A 19961-nucleotide genomic window follows, 5' to 3' on the forward strand; every position below is an offset into this window, starting at 1 on the left:
ATTTAAACTGTTTGGTTTTGGTAACTAAAGATGTGTTTAATTTCTTTTTTTTTAATTTTTTATTTACTATGTCTCTCACAGATTTAATCTTACTTTATATGAATTTGAAATATATTTAAGTCGTAAAGCCAAATAGAGCTTTCTTGATTAGATAGATAGGGCTTCTCTGTCCTCTTATCTTTTACAACTCTTCCTTTAATTAAGTAAAATCAAAACGGCTTGGTAAAACCCTTGGGTTTATCGTTCTATTGTGTTCGCTCAACGAATTTATTTGCTCGATAGACTGAACTCTTCTCCTTGCGAAGGAATCCGGGTCACAAAAGTTCCACAGATACGTGGATAAGTGTCTTAATCTGTGCGGATGATACCGAATCCTCAGCGGCTGTATGTAGAACACTATTTGAATTTGTTTCTTGGGAAAGTAATTAGTTTCTTGAACCGTTTTACCGTTTTGTATTAAAAGCTCTCAGAATCAGCCAGGTCCTGTCGAAAACCCTTTTATCCTACTCATTCATTTTGCAAATACATAGCGAAAAGCCCTTTCGGTCCTATCATATCAGGAGATCGGTTAGCTTAATTCCATTGATGTTCCTATGCATAGGGTTCTATGCTAGTAAGATGTTATTTTCTGTGGCAACCTTGTTAAGGTTTTTCATGCACTCCAGTACCATTGTTGATTTGATTTGAAGGAATGAGATTGGCTGACTATCACTATTACTGAGAATGACAATTCGTTCCCTGTAATGGCATACAGATCAGTTTAAATATACTTAGAATCCTGCCCATAAGCACCGACAGTCTAATACTTCCTAGGGCCAATTCCAACTGCTGTTTTCGAGCCGTGTGTAAACCAGTGCATTGTGCTCCTACAGCGGTACTCTTCGAGCATGTAGTCTCCCACTTAATTTTATTTCTCTTTTCAAATAAAATGCTCTTGACAATGTCGTCACAAGGAAAGAGTTCCAATGTTAGACTTTCGCTTAGTTTTGGAAAGCCACCAATACAGAAGAACTGACAGAAATTAGTGGATAGGAAGGAGAGAATGTAGTAAAATTTTAGAAGTCATCAAAGGAAACTTACTCCAGAGACCTCACTTTTAGAAATATGGTCAAGCGGAATTAGAAAAACTCAGAGCATGTACCGTTGAGAATGAAAATTTTGAATATTATGTCCAGTCTTTAGCCGTTTGAAACAGAATATCTTCACAGCATCTCTTTAGTTAAAAAACAAGTATATTGAGCAGCTATGTTAAGGAAAACTTAGGAATTTCGTACGACACAATAAAATGCTTTTTAGTTAGGCTCTGTTGGGAGCACAATGGATCTAATGAAGTCCGGATGATTTTGAAAATTTGTTCTTGTCTTCTTGAACCAAGTGATGTTCGTATTTACAGCTTTTATATCAGGCCATTTGAGGTTCACTCTCTGTATCAGCTGAAATCTCAGTATAGTTACAAACGTAATAAAAGTGTCAACCTTACTAACGCTGAGATTAAACCGGGAACTCGGTTTTCGAAACTATAAATAATGCTTAGTAAAAATTTTAATCCAATTAACCAACGTTGGTCAAGGTCTGGTGGCGATACACGCCCGTAAGATGGGGTTGACAGATCGAGAAGATTAAAGGAAATCTGAAAAGCAACAAAACTGTGGTCCCACGGTATGATACACTGGGGGAGGTATCGATAGTGAGGCCGCATAGTCTGTTAAAATTTGCGTCAAGCGAAGGCATCCTAAACGATGACTACTCCTCTTGGACTTGGCAAGTGAACTCCAACTGGTAGCGCAAATGACCAAACTGGTCTATGTGGGGCTTCTTGACCCAACAGATGAGTCTAACCTGTCCAACTTTGATATAATCCGAAAGAGATTATCAAACTATCGACGCAAGGTTCCTTACAAACCGGTCCAGACAATCACTTTAGCTCAACTGTATTAAAAAGATATTATGTAAGAATTTGTAACAAATCAGGTCTATGACAATCCATAAATTAACACCCTGGTAATATTAAATTTATATAATTAATGCGACTAATTAACAGCAGCAATGGGACGTGCTCGACGCTATCAACGACCATCAGCAACAAAAACACAAAAAGAAAAGTAATCCAGTCCGGAAAAGAAACGGCGAAAGAAGCCACTCATTACACCCAATAGGCATAACTAAATATATTAGAAGCGTGTTTTATCTGTGCAACTGTCAACGCAGGCGATAAATTCAGCACTCCTGTTTGGCTGCTTTCAACACGAGCAGTTAGAATGCAAGCAGCGACGAGTAATTGAATATACGGGGTCCAGTCGAGCTGAAATCTCCCAGGTGCTGCTACGAAGCAGCGTTGGTAGAAAGTTGTAGTTGCAGTTGTCTGTGGCAAAGTTGATCTTACATCATAGTAGCAGTCACTTGCCACAAGCTGATGCTACAGCAGCAACGAAGTGAATCATCTGCCACATGAGGATGGGAGAAGAAGAAAATATGGCTTGCGACCCTGCAAGCTCAATGATCACGCGGCGAAAGGCGTACACAACTAACGAGCTGGCAACTTGCAGCTATCTAACAGCATTTGTTGCATGCCGCTTTATTGTTATTGTTTTAGGAGCAGTGAATTGTACCAGTTTGCCACAATTGTATCATTTCGCCTCTACGCTGACTCAATTCTAACTGCTATCCATTTTTGTGCACGCCGTTTTGCAATGCAACATGCCGTTGAGGCATACAACAGTTACGTTGCAACTGTTGTTACATGCACCGACATGCACACAGCGCTTCCAACTGACAAGTGAATTCGCTACTTTCATCATATACCAACACCAAACAAACGGATGAAATGAGGTGAAGCAGAGATATGGAGAGCCACCAAAGTTGTTGCAAGAACCTAACCTCAACCCGTCACGCGCCACCTTCCGACAGCCAGCCAGACCGCTTACCCAACCAGCCGTCCGAGTCACTCAGCATCAATTGGAGCAGTGCCTGCCACCGTTTTGGCCCCGTTTGCGCGCGCGTTACTACGCGATGCACGCTTTCAGATAGCGACAACGCCGCATCTTTGCCACAGAACTGGAATTGGAACTAGAGCACTTGAGTCAGTTTCGAGTGTGTTGTGGCTGGCGTAACTGCAAAGTAACGTTGAGTAAACGCTCTTCTGTGGCAGAAGAGTCCCCTACATCTTTGTCCGCCACTTCCTTCAAAGTACTGTTATGTTGGCGACTGCGACAAATTTAATCAAACACTTTTCGATAGGCGACGCGGCAACTCGTTTTGCTGCGGTTCCGTTTGGCTTTGCCTTAATTAAACCATAAATATATAAATTATGCCGTGATCGCGCGCATTGCATCACAAGCAATCCAACGCCCAAACCCGGCCGAGCGCGGTCCATATCAAGTCAGCCCATAGTCAACCGCACAAATATCTTCTGCCATTCTAAGTCAAGAATGTCGCCGCTGGTCGCAGTGAAATGCCACCATTTATAGGTTTATCTGTCACCGGTTGTGAGCGGTTTTCATAACACCATTGCTAAGCTATGTTGGTGCCATGCTATGCGATGATACGGTGATGCTAGGTGCGCATCCATGTGCACTGGTGTTTAGGCGCAGCGATCGGCCATCGACGGGAAGTCAAATGATTGTGTAATACATAAATAAACGTAACGGTGTATGAATGAAAGAGAAGGTAGGCTGACAAGCTATTAGGAAAGATTAATGAACACAGACGGAAGCGGCGAGTGATGAACGTTGGGTGAATAGCTCAGTCATATGAATGGTGTGTAGATTGATGAGTGAACTGTGAGATGTATCCACGGTTGTAAATAGTAAATTTCATATGTATGTTTTTATCAACTACAAGTTTGAGAATATGTTTTCCACCAACTGTTAGATCATCGCTGTGCAAAAATTGTCTTATGTTGATTATATTATATTGAAGGGATCCTGATTTCGGAAAAAAGTTTTATTATTGCGACTAAAAATTATACAAAAACTATACAATGAACCGGTTTGAACCTCTGAAACAAACCTTCCATCGGCTGCGGTATTCGCCGTGGCCAACGCGCAAAGGAGCATAATTATTCAGCAGAACCTTTCTCTCGGAAACTCGTAACGTCGACTCAACAGATGTTTTCATTCTCCATGGAATAGTGACGGAATACTGATAAAGTTTTGTCTTTATTCGTCGAAAGAGGACTTTACTTCTCAATTATCAATACACTACGATATTCAAAATTGGGAAAATAGTAGCACGATGGTTATGTTTTCGCCATTGAAATTGTAGTCCGAGTTGAGTTTCAAACAAACTCCATTTATTGCTGATTATCCAGATTTCTTTTTTAGGAATCAGAATATGTTGAATAATGTTCTACAGGGTTCGCGATCTTCTTTTTCCTTTTGTACAATTGTGGTAACATTTGGATGAACAAGTGAGTGGGATATGTATCTTCATCATGCTGTTCATGAACGACTTAAATAAGCTGGTTGAGACTGTGCGCGAGAATGTTGCCGGGGACTCACAGGAATATTGCCATTCCTTCGGCACTCTTTGATAATCATTTAAATATACTCCCCAACAAATGCATTACGACGAAATATTTGACCGACCGTCTACGTCGCTTTGAAAAGGGAACGTCGCCGTTTTCCGTAATTTTTCGAGTTCACTTCACGTCATATGGTAGCGTTATTCGAAGTAACGAAATTAACAAATTTGTGGAATTGAATTGTGGATTATAAAGCAACTATTTGAATAAAATAGAAATGGGCCACGTTTTATGAAACAAAATAAAACAGTTGAGGGAAATTCATACCGTTGTATGTTAACTCTTTATGTCTGTTTTGTAAAATGGCTGAAGAGTTAAAAAAAAACTTTGATAGTTCGATTTACTTCTTTCGTAAATAATCTTGACTTTTTGATTTTTGTTTGGAAACCAAATATACGCCTATGATCTAGAAAGGTTCAAGTTCAAGGCAAACAAACATTCATACTCAGATTATTTCTATGCTTCAAAAGATGCCTGAAAAATAATGAAAACCTCTGAGAAAAAAAGGATGTGTTCAAAAATTTTCCAAAATCCATAAATAATTTTGTCTCAAATGCTATCGAAACTACCACTGACAGGTCCATTTTAAAAATATCAAGAAACGGCAGATGCTCATAGACAAGTTTCATGAAAAATTTAAATCTGTCGCTGAGAAAGCTGATAGCGTTTTCTTCTCTCACAAAAATGTTCCATTTATTTTGCCTAGGCTGTCAAAGTTGCGTGTTCTCTTCTCAAAATGTTGTGTTCTTACCTGCAACATTTTCGGCACAAGATGTTTATTTTTGGATAGTTATATTTTTCATAAAGTTTTTATACTAATTTTATTACATAAAAAATTTTTTTCAAGTTTAATTCTTTTCACATGTAGTTAAAAATTTATATAATGTTGACATATGATGATACTCATCTGGGTAATTAAACGCTTTTTTTAATGAGCTTGGCGCTTTTCGTTCCTTAAAAGCTAACACTTCGTTACTTCTTCGTAAATTTTTGACCAAAAACAAAACTGCAACGATACCCCAATGTGCATAATCGTCAGATATTACTCCTTACCGATTTCACCGGGACTGATGTAGCTAAAGGTTATCGCAAAATTTAGTTTGAGAAGTATGTAGAGAAATGAAAGATGCCCTCTCATAATTGAGGATGGTGACTATTTTGAAGAAGATACCACAATGTAGACGAATAAATAAAACTTTTGCAGTTATTTTTTGAATACATTTGCAATTTTTCAATGGATCACAACAGATTTTTCGAATTCTCTTCTACATTTCTTGGTTTGCATACATCAACTCAAATATATTTGTATTTTTAATGTCAATTGTCCACAGCGAGGAAAAATATTTTCTCAGATTTCGTTTGTAACACATCACTTGTTCGAAAATAGTTAAGCCGGCTGCCATTAAATAATCTCCGAACTCCGAAATTGGAAAAACGGTTATATATCGTATGCAAATGGAAAAAAAAGTCTTTTAATTTAACTGCTAAGCAAGAGCAAACGACAAATACACGGGGTGTTCCAAAGTAAACAGGATTTCAAAAAAATAAAAAAGAAAAACATTTCTATCTAAAATTTGTTTATTTTATTCAAAATATTCTCCTTCTGCTTCAATGCAGATTTTTGCACGGTCCAAAACGAGTGTTTTACCTCGTTGACCGGTATGGCCGCCGGTTGCCGGTTCAAGCCGCTTTCGTTTCATGGGCAACGGCATTTTTCCGAAAAGGAAGAAATCGCACGGTGCCATATCAGGCGAATGCGGGTAGTGGTTAATGGCTACAATGTGATTTTTGGTGAAATAATCGTCCTCAGTCCATCAGTCAATTTGTGCGGAACAAACCGAGTTTCGATGGAATTTCCGGTGGCACGGATTGTGACTGGCCCACATGTTGATCGTCTCATATGTCCTCAGACCACTTTGAAAACATTGAAACCACTAGGGCACTCTACTAAGGGATTCATCGCCATAAACTTGTTTCATCAATTGAAACGTTTCGGTAAAAGTTTAAGCAATTTTAAAACAGAATTTAATGTTGGCTCTTTGTTCGAAGCTCATCTTCGCAGCGATAACACAAACATACTGACACTTAGAACGCAATAACTTCACTTACAATCGATGTTGATTAAATGACATGAAATTAGCGCTGGAAAATCGATAAAGAAAGCAGATTCTAACGCATCAGTCGACATATAGATGGGGGGCTAGTTTCAAACAGTTCTGTTTACTTTGGAACTCACCTTGCAGTACATCAAAAACTAGAAGAAACATGGTTTTCAATATGTGCACTTCCTGTGATGGAGAAGCATTTAGAAAGTCCAGCAACTAAAACAATAACAATAACAATGGTAAACCAAAGCAGATGTGTTAGCATCATTGCAAGTAACATAGAGTTTTATGCACTGAAAAACAGACCAAAACAACACAGTCAGTCGGTGCAAAGCTGCTGATGATACGCCATCTTCATTGCAGCATTGCCAATGCAAGGCGAATGGAACATTTTTAATTAAGTCGTCAATTTCCGCTTCATCATATGCATAATTAAGCCAAGGCGAATGCTGATGAACCATGTAAAGACAAATAGAAAACCGAAGAATGGAGTTAAAAAACTGACAATAAACACACCTTATTATTGCAGATATGTAACCAGCTACCAATTTCTCTATATTTATATTTGTATGTGTGTGCGCATATGTTTATAAACATGTTGCAGCTGAAAGTTTGCATGCTGGCGCATAAAAGCCATGGATCTCTCAAGTCCATGCGCAGACACTTAAGTAAATGTTCTGATTTCCCAGCAAAAAAAAACAAAAAATGCTGAGAGCTAGTGACAGCCGCAGCAGCAACAAGAGTAGCAGGCTGTGTGAAGTTATATGAAGCTACACACAAACATACAAAGCGAAGAATGATATTTGCGGCGGCAGAGCCTCTTTGCGTCTCCGAAAACCACTTGAAGCATGATACCGCGCTTTCGCGTAGCTACAAGCCAAATAATCAAGCTGCCAACGTAGCTGTCGACAGAAGTTAGGTAAATATGTGGGTTTATTTGTGTTTATGTGAGGCTCGTCGACATTTCCACCAACATTGAAATGAAATATTCTAATGAGCACTTACCCGTTTAATATACTGTGTGGGTAACGTTATACTGTAATAATGTTGCTGCCGCAACGCTATCTAATAAGAGCAATAACAACGCGCTGCAGCGCAACAACAAACATAATGCTTAGCAACAAAGTTAAGGTGATGGCGATGAAGCAACACTAAGCTACCCAAGTAAATTGGTGATGCTGCGCGAAGGTGAAGGAGCCTGTGTGGCTGTGTATGTATGTAAATACGAATATCATTGCCCTATAATGAAATTAACCCATTCCGTACTTTGTAGATTTGTTTATCTTTTGAAGTTGGGTAGGTGTAAACTGAAAGTTTAGTACTCCTCAGGAAGGCTAATAAAGCTTATACTTAGACGTATGAGGAATTACTATATGTCGACGCTCTAACTAGAATTTCATCTACTATCAGTACATGCGTACCTATCACAAGGAACATAAAAAAAGTTACCTCAGTGAGAGATCATTGACAGTACCTAGCCTAACTCGTTTCCGACTTCTATTTCAAACATAATATAGTCTATTATACGTTTAAGTTTGAGAAAGTTTCTTGTGACCCACTCACATATTTATAGAGAAATTGCTTAAAACCACCACACTTCTTCAAAGCCAAACGCTCCGTACAGTTTTCCTCACGGATGTTTTTTTTTTAAATGTTTCCTTTGGCCGACCTTCTTGAAAATCGTTGAATAAAATCTGTGCAATTTTGAAAGTGTTCCGTAATAGTTTAAGATTTTCTTGTCTTAAATACCACACAACAAACTCGCATTTATACGAGACGAGCGCTCATCAATGAATCTCTAAAATGAAGACTATCGGATCTATTAAAAAATTCTAAGATATCTCATCTTTTCAAGCGAATCTTCTTCATAATACATATTCAAAACGGGCTCAAAACTTTGCAATCGAAATATTCATTCTATCAGCATAATCTATAGTTTCCTACAAATTACGCTCGATTTTACATAAATTACATAGTTTACCAATCGAAAGAAAGGTTCGGCGTTAGAAATGCTCTCGTTACGTAGTAAACGCTTATGTTGTGTAAAGCCTGCAGCGAAATTTCTTTCTACTGGTCTAATATTACATTTATTTGGAATTTTTTGGTGCCGTGCCGCAAAGGTCGACTTTCAGAGTGTTCCAGTTTTTCTGAAGATTAAAGTTCAACCCTTCCAGTGAAGCGATAGAATATCTTAAAAGCAGTCAAGAGCGACTTCGAACAGCGAATATACTACTGCGGGCAAAAGCTAGTAAGACTTTTTGAATTATATTTCGCCCGAAATTCCATTCGTCGAAATATCTGTTTTTGCAGGCTGATATGACTGTCGGTGATATCTGTGACAAATATAATTAAAATAATCTTAGTTTATGCTTGTCTTTCAATTGAAGCCATTAAAAGTGATTCGCTACGCGCATTGAAGGCTATTCCGGAAATTGAATTTAACAACTGTTTGGAGGATTGCAAAAAATGTTGGCACAAGTGTCTTGGCATAAAAGGAAACTACTTTGAACGGGACGACTTCGATTTTGAAGAATAAATTAAGAATTTTAAAATCATGAACAAAGTCTTACTAATTTTTCGCCAACAGTATTTATGCTTTCCATTTTACAACGAAGCTACAAAAAAGCAAGAAAGTTTGCAATAAACGCTAAAACTTTTCGACACTAGATGTGTAGCGCTAAGAATATGTATTAGAAAGCAATACAAAATGTGTTCGCCAATTATTTAATGCTCAGATGTGGGTGCTGTGTGTTTAGCACTCTGTCGTTGTGAATACTAATGATGTCAAATTTGTCATGCGCAAATAAAAACTTCTAAGTTTTTGATGAAACTATAATTACATTTATAACTATCCCTTGACGTCTCATTCATTGACCTTTACAAAGGTATCAACTTACTTTAATAACATGTAATATTATGCCATATATAGAAAGCTTTGACCCATGAAAATTATAATCGGTGTGAGAAATTGCAACTCTATAATTAATGTATAACATTATATTATGTATATATTAATCAATCAGTTATTAAATTACATACATTGGATTAAAACATATTATAAAACATAAGTTCCTAGGTAATTTCATTACTAATTCGGAACTTTATTAAAACTTCAAATAAATATGTGGATGATTGATGATAAAAAAATCGAAAATTATTATTAGGTCGCACTATACCTAACAAAGAAATTCAAAATCTCATTCAAGTATTCGTCATGAAAAGAATTAAATTCTATAAGAAGTTTTTTGCCAGCGATGTATGTCTTCATAAATTTCAAAAGTGTCATGCCTTATTTCAATCACAGAGAAAAAATTATATTCGTGAGCGTAATGAGTGGAGCAGTTCAAAATTAAGCTACAATATTTTGTCGCCAAATTTCACCCCTTTGATTCAATCAATGCATAAAGTTACATTATCGAAAGTCTATGTTGGCAGCAATTTTTATACTTTCGCAACAAAGTTGCTAAAGAGAGTATTATAGTTTTGTTCACATAATGTTTGTTTGTAAGTCCTTAAACTGAAAGGGTCAGATATAGGGTTATATATACCAAGTGATCAGGGTGACGACTAGAGTTGAAATCCGGATGTCTGTCTGTCCGTCCGACCAAAAACCATATCTCAGGAACTACTCGATAGATTTCAATGAAATTCGGTACATAATATTTTCTTAGCACCCTGATGACATGTAATATGGGTTGAATTCCATCTGATGCCTTCTCTGTATAATATATCCATTAGGAAAGAATGATGATAGCGGAATAAAACTTTACACAAATACGGTATTTGATGCGAGAGTATAAAATGTTCGGTGACACCCGAACTTAGCCCTTCCTTACTAGTCTTAATTGCGATTGTTCGAATCAATGCAAAAATAAAATTGAGATATTGCTCTTCGATTTTTGTATAGGGCTTGGAATAGGTTGGAGCAAGAGACTTTGGTGAAATGCTGGTGAACCCGAGAAACGAAGCGGTTATAAATTTTCGACAAAGCTATACAAAGGGTCACTGCTGAAAGAGTTAGCACGAGGGAAATGAATGTGCTGCAAATATTGCGCGAAAAGCCTGTATTGAATTCGGTTGTAAATAAGAAATAGCAAACAAAAATCACTGCTTTTGTTTAACAATTGGAACACTCGGTTCTTCTATGCTTTATGAAAATAAACTGTACAAATGTTTGCATAAACTGGTCATGAGTCATTAAACAGCAAACCAACTAGTTGTAATATTTGGAATTTGGCAAGAAAAATGTATGAAATTATGAAAACTGATAAAACAAATAAATAAATTAAAATACAAAATATTCGAAGACTGCAGCAAGTATGGCTTTCATTAGGTCGAGTTTTCACGAGTGCAAACGATTTGATTTAACAGTGAATCTGTCCAAAGAAACACTGTGATGAATGCCACTGATGACCAACACAAAGTTCTGTCAATATTTTTTTTTTTTTTTTTTTTTTTTTTGTTTGGAAAATACTCGTTATTAAAGAATTTATCTTTCTGATGTTAGAGAAATGTTGCGTTAACGTGTAAATAAAGCCTTTGATTTTAGAAAAATGTTTTCTCTCAAAAATTCATAAAATGACCTGTTCATTGATAAAAAATTGTATTTTCTTATGTATATTGCTTTTAAGTAATTATTTCTATGTGTTCAATGCAAAAGGTCAACTGCTGGTCTTTATTGAGGTTGCAGAGCGTCGACTTAACTCCGTCATAAAAGGAGTTTTTGGTATTTAACTGCACGAAATAAGCGCTCAAAAGGAATTCATAAAATATATTTACTTAGCATAAAAGCGAAAGTGTTGTTGTCAATTCCACAATTTCATTTCGCGCTGCCTTTCTTGAAACTCATAATAAACAATTTAAACCTGCTAGACCACTCTAAATTTTTTTGAGGACTTCGTCGGATGTGAGATAAGTGTGCTCGAGATTGATTTCGGGCTGTCATTATACCATTAGATAGCTGTCCCTCAGTAGTAAGTCGAGCACGGAACCAACCACTCCGCCTTACTGCCGAGGGTAACTTTAAATTTCTTACTGTAGTTTACCCTCTTTGTAAGATCGTCTCTTGGAATAAGGGTCGGTGGTGTATCTTCGCCTAAAGTCTTCATTTATTGCGACGATATTATCTTTCTTTTGCCAAACCCCTTTGCATGGAGCACGGTATGTTGGCTGTTGGATCACTAGATGCAGCGGTGTGAGTTACAGCATGACTTCAACACGCAGATGAGTCTTTGCAGTTTCGATAGTTGAAGACCGACCGAAGACTACGTTGCCTTCGATGTCCAAGCCACCGCTCCATAAGTGACAGTTGGCCTTACGACCAGCCAGCCTTGGCGGCTCTAGACAGTGTTAATTCCATACGCCTATTCCACCGTTAAGTTGAGTCTAATGTGAGGCCTGGGATATTGATCTTTACAGATACCTCCAACTTGCTGCCACCAACTGAAGGAGTCCTCAAGCCCAGAAGGGATCTTCGCTTTGTGAAAGGGACGGCAGAGTATAAAGCAGAACCATACATTTATCATACAAAATGCCGCAAGAATCCTGAAGAAAAGCGTGTTGGTCTTTGAAGGAAAAATTCAAACGAAACATTGGAGCTGGGAAATGCTTGGAATCATTGTGAAAATTCATCAGATCAATAAAATCTTCTGATGCCCAAATCGGAGTAGAGAACGCACTGTTTCCCTAACACCCATCTTGATTTCTGAATTTATTAAAGTGTAGAATTGGACGAAACAAAGCATGCTAGACCGGAGGTTGCAGTTATTTCTATTCTACACTAATCGTATATATATATATTTCATTCTACAAAATCTCTAACAATTCTGAGAGGGCCACAGTTGAGCATAACAATCTTGTGAGACGACTAAAAGAAAGCCATTAGATATTATTTTCACTTCCTCTAAAAGCTTTTGGTGCGGTTGGTCGTTGCTATTACCGGTGCTGGCGGATATACGAAATTGCTATTACAGTAAAAGAAGATCAAACGTCTGCAAAAAAAAAAAAAAGGGATAAAATAAAAAACAACAACAACGCTCTTTGAAAGCGCTCACATATTTGCAGAGTATAGTTTTTGCTAAAATATTTTGCCATTTTTTATTTGTTGCCCACATGCAAGAACATTTGTATATATGTGTGTGTATTTGTGGCAGCAATATTGACAATATGACTGGTAACAGCGCGTTGTTGCAACGCTGTGACGCTGAGTTGCTGACAGCACGTTGATGATGTTGGCGACAATTTCGCTTGATTTCAGCGTGTTGTTGTTGTTGCTGTTGCTTTTACGTTGCATAAAAGAGCAATTCGAAGTGCAACATCACAGCAACGGCAATGACAACAAGAACAAATAGCCAACGTACAACACGGAGTCGTCTAAAGTTGATGCTGTTATGTAAGTGGATTGGCGGAAACAACATACAACAACAACAACAACAGAAAACAGAAAGCGAAGAGCTACGCGAATAGAACCGTTGCTGTCACTGACTAGAATACACACATGATTGTTGTTGCATTTGTTGTGTACCCGCTATGGTTATGATTTAATTTTTGCAAAGTTGATGTTATCGTTATCAGTGTGTGTATATGTGTGTGTGTGTGTGTGTCATGGCAATACATGCAACTGTTGCAAGTTGTTATTGTTGTTTGTCACTGCTTTGTGAGCACGTTTTGGCGCTATCATTGTTGCCGGATGTGGTTGCGCGGCTGCGGCGTGGCCCGAGCGATGGTTGTTGCCGCTGCTGTCTTTGTTGTTGCTGTTGTCGTTTGGGCAGCACACTCGCTCTGCCTGCCCAGGTGAGTCTTATGCAAACAAATGCATTCTTCCATTCATACATACATACATACATACATACTTATTAGTTGTTGCATGCCTCACCAACCCCTCACCATTATCAATTACATCACGGTTGCGTTGTATCGCGCAGCGGCGCACGTTGAATGCAGCTAAACAGGAAATGTGGCAACTATTAGTGGCATTTATTTATTCATTAAGTTCAGTTAGACACTGGGAGGAGCACTAATTGCAGCACTTAAGTGTGCAAACACACTGAAATATGCGAGCGTGCACACACACTCACGCGCTTATGTTGGCACTCGCAAATCAACTCTGCTATGCCTTGAAGTCGAGGCTCAACGCCATAAATGTACATACGTGCCGCACGTTCGCGTGGTAATTATGCTTTTCGGCCCGCAGCTTTCGTTCCTGCTGCAGTCGGCCGGTTCTGATTGGCAGCCCACTAAGGGGGAGTGTCAACGAATTAACTCGCTTAAATTAGCTAACTTTTTTGTGATTTAGAACATCCTTTATGGAATCGTGGAATCGTAGATTCGTGGATTTTATTAAGTTGTTGCTGTCGGTTCATTATTTTCCAGTTCCCTGCGGCAATTTTCACTTTTCCGCTGAGTCTGAGCAACATTCGTGAAGAGTGAAAATATTGAAATACTTATAATGCGTAGTCATTCTGAAGTTACCAGCGACTGGTGTAGCCAAGTCAATAAATCGGAGCAACAAAACTCGTAATCAGATGTTTTCTATATTTCCTACATTTTATCTCAACACTTACCAGAAATGAGATCATCTCACTCTGTTTTTTCTGGGAAATTACTTTGGTGAGTGCTGCTAAGTCATTAAAATCAGACAAAATCACGATGCGTTCCGATTCGTAGACCCGACTGGCTCTTGCAATATTTACTGCAATCTTTAAGCACATTCAGAGATTTCTAAAAAATTATACCGAATACAGTAGTTGTTTGGAAATGCCTTTTGGCTTGCTGTTTTAGATCGGATATAAAGCCAACTGTTAAAACTAAAGTTGAGTCTACGGTCATGGATATCTTAAATTTTCTAATCCTCAAAGCATATTGACTCGAGATTACATATCTTCTTTAATCTTCCAATTAGACGATTAATGAGGGTCAATCGTTTTTAGTTACCTGGTCCCCACTTGCCAGCAAAGTCATCTAATGGTAACAATGGGAAACATGCTGGATGGTTGTGGTCGCGCCATAAGGAGAGTTGTGTTAGTTGAATGGGGTTCGATGGGAATGCAAAAAGTTAGTTGAAGGCATTTAGATACTCATTGTATGCTATAGATAAATTTGCTATGTCGGCGCCAATGCAGGGTAAGTAGGAGTTTAACTCGCTATAGTATCCAGAATAAAGTTACGCAAGATTGTAGGGGAAACTCGGGCTCTTCATCAGATATGGGTGTAGGTTTGACTCCAAGTACACTGGGAGGTTGTCATGAAAGTGTTGATATCTTCACTATGAATGGGGGTCAGTGCGTGGCTAAAGTTTGTTGCGATCATATGTAGTCTGATCGGCGTATTGTTCTATGTCATCCACGTAATCAAGAAAAGACCTCTCAAAGAACTTATCTATGAGTTTCTGTGAAAGCATTCCAGCAGAAACTGCTGAAGAAGACTGCATTGCAGAAGCTTCTTAGTTTGCGTTTCCCCAAAAGACAACCAGTTGGCCATATTGGTGTAGCTTAATTGATAACTGGCTGATCGATTGTCCTATATGTTGCCAACAGCGTTTGTTTTTTTTTTTTGTGTTTTTTTTTTTTTTTGTGTAATTTTCTCATGAGCTGCCGACTAGCGTTGTAAAGATTGTGCGACGGTTCTATATTTTGGCAATAATATCGTTCAAATGAGAAGTGAAGGAATACAGGCTATAAAGTCTGTCTGTCTGTGACTGTCGAAATTTTAATGTGATGCTCATTGATATTAAGTCGATGAATATGGTCGCTGTGGATGTAGTGTAGTCAAGCTCCTTGCAAAGAAGGATCAGAGGAACGTCATTTAAGAACTGTTATGAGTTGAATTGTTCACCACTGATACATATTTATATTGAAAATCATAGATCTAATAACTATTCGTCAGTCGAACGGTAAAGAAGAAGAGTAATTCACGAATATTCACTGAGCAGCTCCAAAGCGCCTTCAAAATAGTAGAGCGTAGTTTTCTTAAGTTTCATTATTAAAATGTAAGAAACTCTTCTTAGATAATAATATGTTTTTAGCAAATTTTAATTTTTCTTGGCACACAGCGAGGCGAAACCGGCAAAATATATCTTATCACCAGTTCAAATCTCATTCAGCTCATATTCTAGTTATACAGTTCTCGAACACTACTGATATACACATTTTATTCATATGTATATCGTGGAATATTTTCGAAATTAAACTAAATTTGGATTTTCATTTTATACTGGTTATGAAATAATTATACATATATATGCATATATATCGTCACCTAAAATGCGACATGTCGGAATATCACTTTTCATAAGTTAGAGGCGAAGGAAAAACGATGTAATATTATAGAAATCACTCATATGAAACAAAATTTGAGGTTTGGTTATATATATTGTTTTTGATGATACTCTGTTTCACACTTTAGGTGATATATATACCTACATATACATACAAATATATAAAAAATATATATATCTGAGTCTTATTTGCAAAAAAAAAAAAAAGTTATGTAAATTACAACTTTTGCAGCGAGACTTATTTAGAATTGTAATTATTGTTTGTGCACAAAATAAATCTAAATTGTTTTTAAATGCAATAATATGCACACTGTTACAGATATGTATATATATACCTACATATAAATGTGTTCCAGTAAACTTTATGGCAAAACAAAATACAGTTTATTTGCAAGCGAAAATTTTGCTGTGCAAATGTGTATGCGAGTATCCAGTTTTTTCAGCTTTGAGATGAGATCATGCTGGCATTATATGACAGTCAGTATACATGTATATAATAAATAAGTTACTTTTTTCCACTCATGTTTATATGCATTCGAATATTGTATTAAAATGAGTAAATTGCCGCAATTTTTGCTTTTCACAATAATTCAGCTTATAACCAAACCCGACTATATGGCGAGTGGAACGAACAATTGGTATTAATAAATAGGACACTAAATGCAAAAAAATTTATTTAAAAAATGTATCACTCTATTGACAACGTTACGTTGTTGCTTTAAAATATAAATTTTTACAGGATAAAAGAGTTTAAGAATAGTGGATCAAATTGGGTTTAATATTTTTTTCAATAAACTAGCTGGTTCCGTTGCCAAGTTCATTGTTTTCCGAAGTAAAATCTAAGCCAAAACTCTAAAGTAGGGTATTATAAATACTCTGGTATCTTTATTATATATTTAATATTATGAAATTGCTCAACTGATATAAGTAAATCAGAAGTTTAGTATGTATTTATACCTTAGGTTGATCTGGAATACTTTCTCAACCCTGGGAAATGCAACAGCTGGTGCTAATAAGTAAGCGAAAAGAAGATCCCAACTTGCCATTAGCATACCGTCCACTATGCTATATTAAGTTGGATGACTTTCCCCTAGACAACACGACTTTAAACCCAACTCTAAGAGCCATAAAACACGTCATTGAAAGCGTAGAAGCCGCACAGCGTAGATGGCATAAATATAAAAGAATAGTTGCTGACGACTTTGATGTCCGAAACGCCTAGATGGGTGGATATGACCAACGCTCTTGAAAAAGCTTTCAAATCCCCAACTTCCTCAGAGCTGTGGTGCGGAGCTACCTTAGTAACAGAAAACTACTGTATCGAGCAACAGAGGGATCACGACAAATAGCGGCCACTTCAGGAGCAGCACAAGAATCCATTCTATGCCCGACACAAAAGAAGAGCGAAAAAAAGTTTAATCAGGTCATAATACGGAAGCAAGCATGGTTTGACTCACACAACTTCCAGCTCGCTACGAAAAACAAAAGGTACTACTGCTCACTAATACCTCTCAAGAGAAGTATGCAAACGACTACGGATATTCTTAGGACACAAAAGCAGTAAACTGCTTAGGCGTAAGCCTAAACCCTAGTCTAACCTTCTGCAATCCCTGCGCGCAGCAGGAAAGGCAGCAAAAATCATTTAACGTAGTTGAGCTTGCATAAAATCGTAGAAACATTTTATAAAACCAGCGTTAAATAACAAGATGTACCCAAAGCCATACTATAGCGATTTCAAACACTATCTGTGTTTATATATACGCTGAACAAGGCACATTAAGTTTTCAAGGTAGTTTGTACTACCCAGTACACTTTGGAGACCCTATGGTAAACATACCATATATGTGATTATATATACATATATCTAATCAATAGCAATTCGTTTCTGTCTGTCTGTTCAAGTTGATAAACGCGGGTTAGTCCCTCAGTCCTCTCCTTGAGATATTGATGTCAAATTTTTCACACCCCAATTTTCTTAAGAAGCTTCTCGTTTGACGAAACAGCCAATATCGGGCCACTAGAGCATATAGCTGCCATCCAAACTAACCGTTCAAAATAAAGTTTTTGTATGGACAACTCTTCTATTTGACAAGATAACTATCTTCACGAAGTTTTAAATAAATTATTACTCAAAGCAGGCCTAAAAGCTTCGAAGAAATTCTTCAGATTGAACCATTATAGCATATAGTACGATACAAACCAACCGTTCAAAATCGAGTTCTTCTAACGAATGTTTTGTATTTTGTATTTACATATAATTGCAATATTCATCTGAAATTTTTGCTATTAACACTCAAAAAATTCAGCAAAAACTTAAATTTGCTTATATAATATATTTGACAATAAAACAATAACAATAAATTTGCCGGCAAAAAAGGCAAAATAGCAAAAAGTACATAAATCTGACTTACCATTTTTTCACGCTGATTTATGGCAACATTAATCTTTTAGTTGTTTGTTTGCAATAAATTTTGATCGCAGCACTGTACAGCTAATATTTAAAACCATATGTTTTAAAAACTGTAAATCGTAGTTTTTTATGAAATAATTCCGTTTTTTTTTTTTTTTTTTTTTTTTTTTTTTTTTTTTTTTTTTTTTTTTTTTTTTTTTTTTTTTTTTTTTTTTTTTTTTTTTTTTTTTTTATCAACACTATTTTTGGCTTGAAAATATTCATAAATTTGTTAATACGGCGACACAATTATGATGTTTTTCGGGTTTAAATGCACCTTGCGCGTATTATTTATTATTATTTATTCGTGTTTATTTAATGTAGATACTCTTTGTTAGATTTTTTGTTTTGTCAGCTAATCGCAGACTTTTTCCACTTGAATCGATTTTTAATCGCAAATATTTTTGCTAGAATTTAGTAACTTAATTACGGTTGCGTTCACGGAGTTATTTAATGTATCTGCAAAGCAAGTGAATATTTATTATTTATTAGGTTGTATTTTTTTATTTTTGTGAAGCAAATTTTTATTTGAATATACAAAAACTATTTAATTAGTTTCGTTATGGTGTAGTGTAAGGAGTTGCATTTTGCTTTTTTTTCTCATTTTTTCAGCTTTGACACTTAGTTGAATAAATAATTTATTTATGAGTCTGATATCAAAGTTATTGCTTTTTGTCTTGCTTTTTTTTTTTGTTTTTGTTGTTTTTTTTTTTTTTTTTTTTTTTTTTTTTTATTTTTTTTTTTTTGCTTAATTTTAACGGTTTACTATATATAAAAAATCATAAATATGGCTTGATAAAACTAACTTTTAGGTTGAGCTGTTTTAAAATAATTATGTCTTTTATGCAAAAATGTTAAAAAATTGATTTTTGGTAAAAAGGTTTACTAAATTCGCTTAGTAATGCGTATAAATTTTTATACCACAGAAAGTGAAGACTTTCATGAATATAAAGCCTGCTGACTTAAAAAAATATATATTTTGACCTGAGAGTTTTTAATCGAAAATTAGTGTTATTTTCATTTTTTAAATCGCCAAAAAGTGTCCTACTTAATATCTTAAATAAAAAAATACAATACACATAGTATGTGGGACATAAGATGCGAAGTTTCCCTTAATTTTCGTGAAAGATTGAAATAAAAAACTAAAAATTGTGGTGTTTTGTATTTTCCACAAACATTTTGAAGGCATGTGATAAAAGTCTTTAAACAAAAGTTAGAGACCTTTTAAATAACTTTTTTCTACATGAGTAAATTTTAGCTGAGAATTGAGATAATCCATTCTTAACCCTTAAAAATTCCATCCCGTATTTTGGTAAAATTGAAAGCAAAACCATTATATTACTTTCAAATCTTCTCTTCTTCCTAATCCAGGTTTCATCCAAATGAATTGCTTTTTATACGTAAAATGTTATCGATTGTTGTCTGAATACATTAAGGCAATAGTTGTTTGATACAAATTCTGGTAAGTCTTTTTCATATATTTGAAATATAAATCGAAAATATTTAAAATCTTAAAAGGAAGTTTTAAATTAAGGAACTCACATTAAAAAAATTTTTGTTTTCATAAAAATTAACATCGAAAAAAATGTAAAAATATTATTTTTTAAAAGG

At 36.1% G+C, this 19961-nt stretch overlaps 1 long non-coding RNA gene across 1 annotated transcript in view; it reads right to left on the minus strand.

Moving 5' to 3' along the window:
* The window catches only part of LOC108967671, a 102592-nt gene extending 84138 nt beyond the window's left edge, over window positions 1–18454 (minus strand). Inside the window, exon 1 of the long non-coding RNA XR_001993271.1 lies at window positions 18313–18454. This is a non-coding gene — a long non-coding RNA (uncharacterized LOC108967671). The remainder of the gene's footprint in view (window positions 1–18312) is intronic.
* Between the last annotated feature and the right edge of the window lie 1507 nt (window positions 18455–19961).

Source organism: Bactrocera latifrons, unplaced genomic scaffold, assembly GCF_001853355.1.
Source record: "Bactrocera latifrons isolate USDA-ARS-PBARC rearing strain unplaced genomic scaffold, ASM185335v1 scaffold_194, whole genome shotgun sequence".
Classification (NCBI taxonomy): domain Eukaryota; kingdom Metazoa; phylum Arthropoda; class Insecta; order Diptera; family Tephritidae; genus Bactrocera; species Bactrocera latifrons.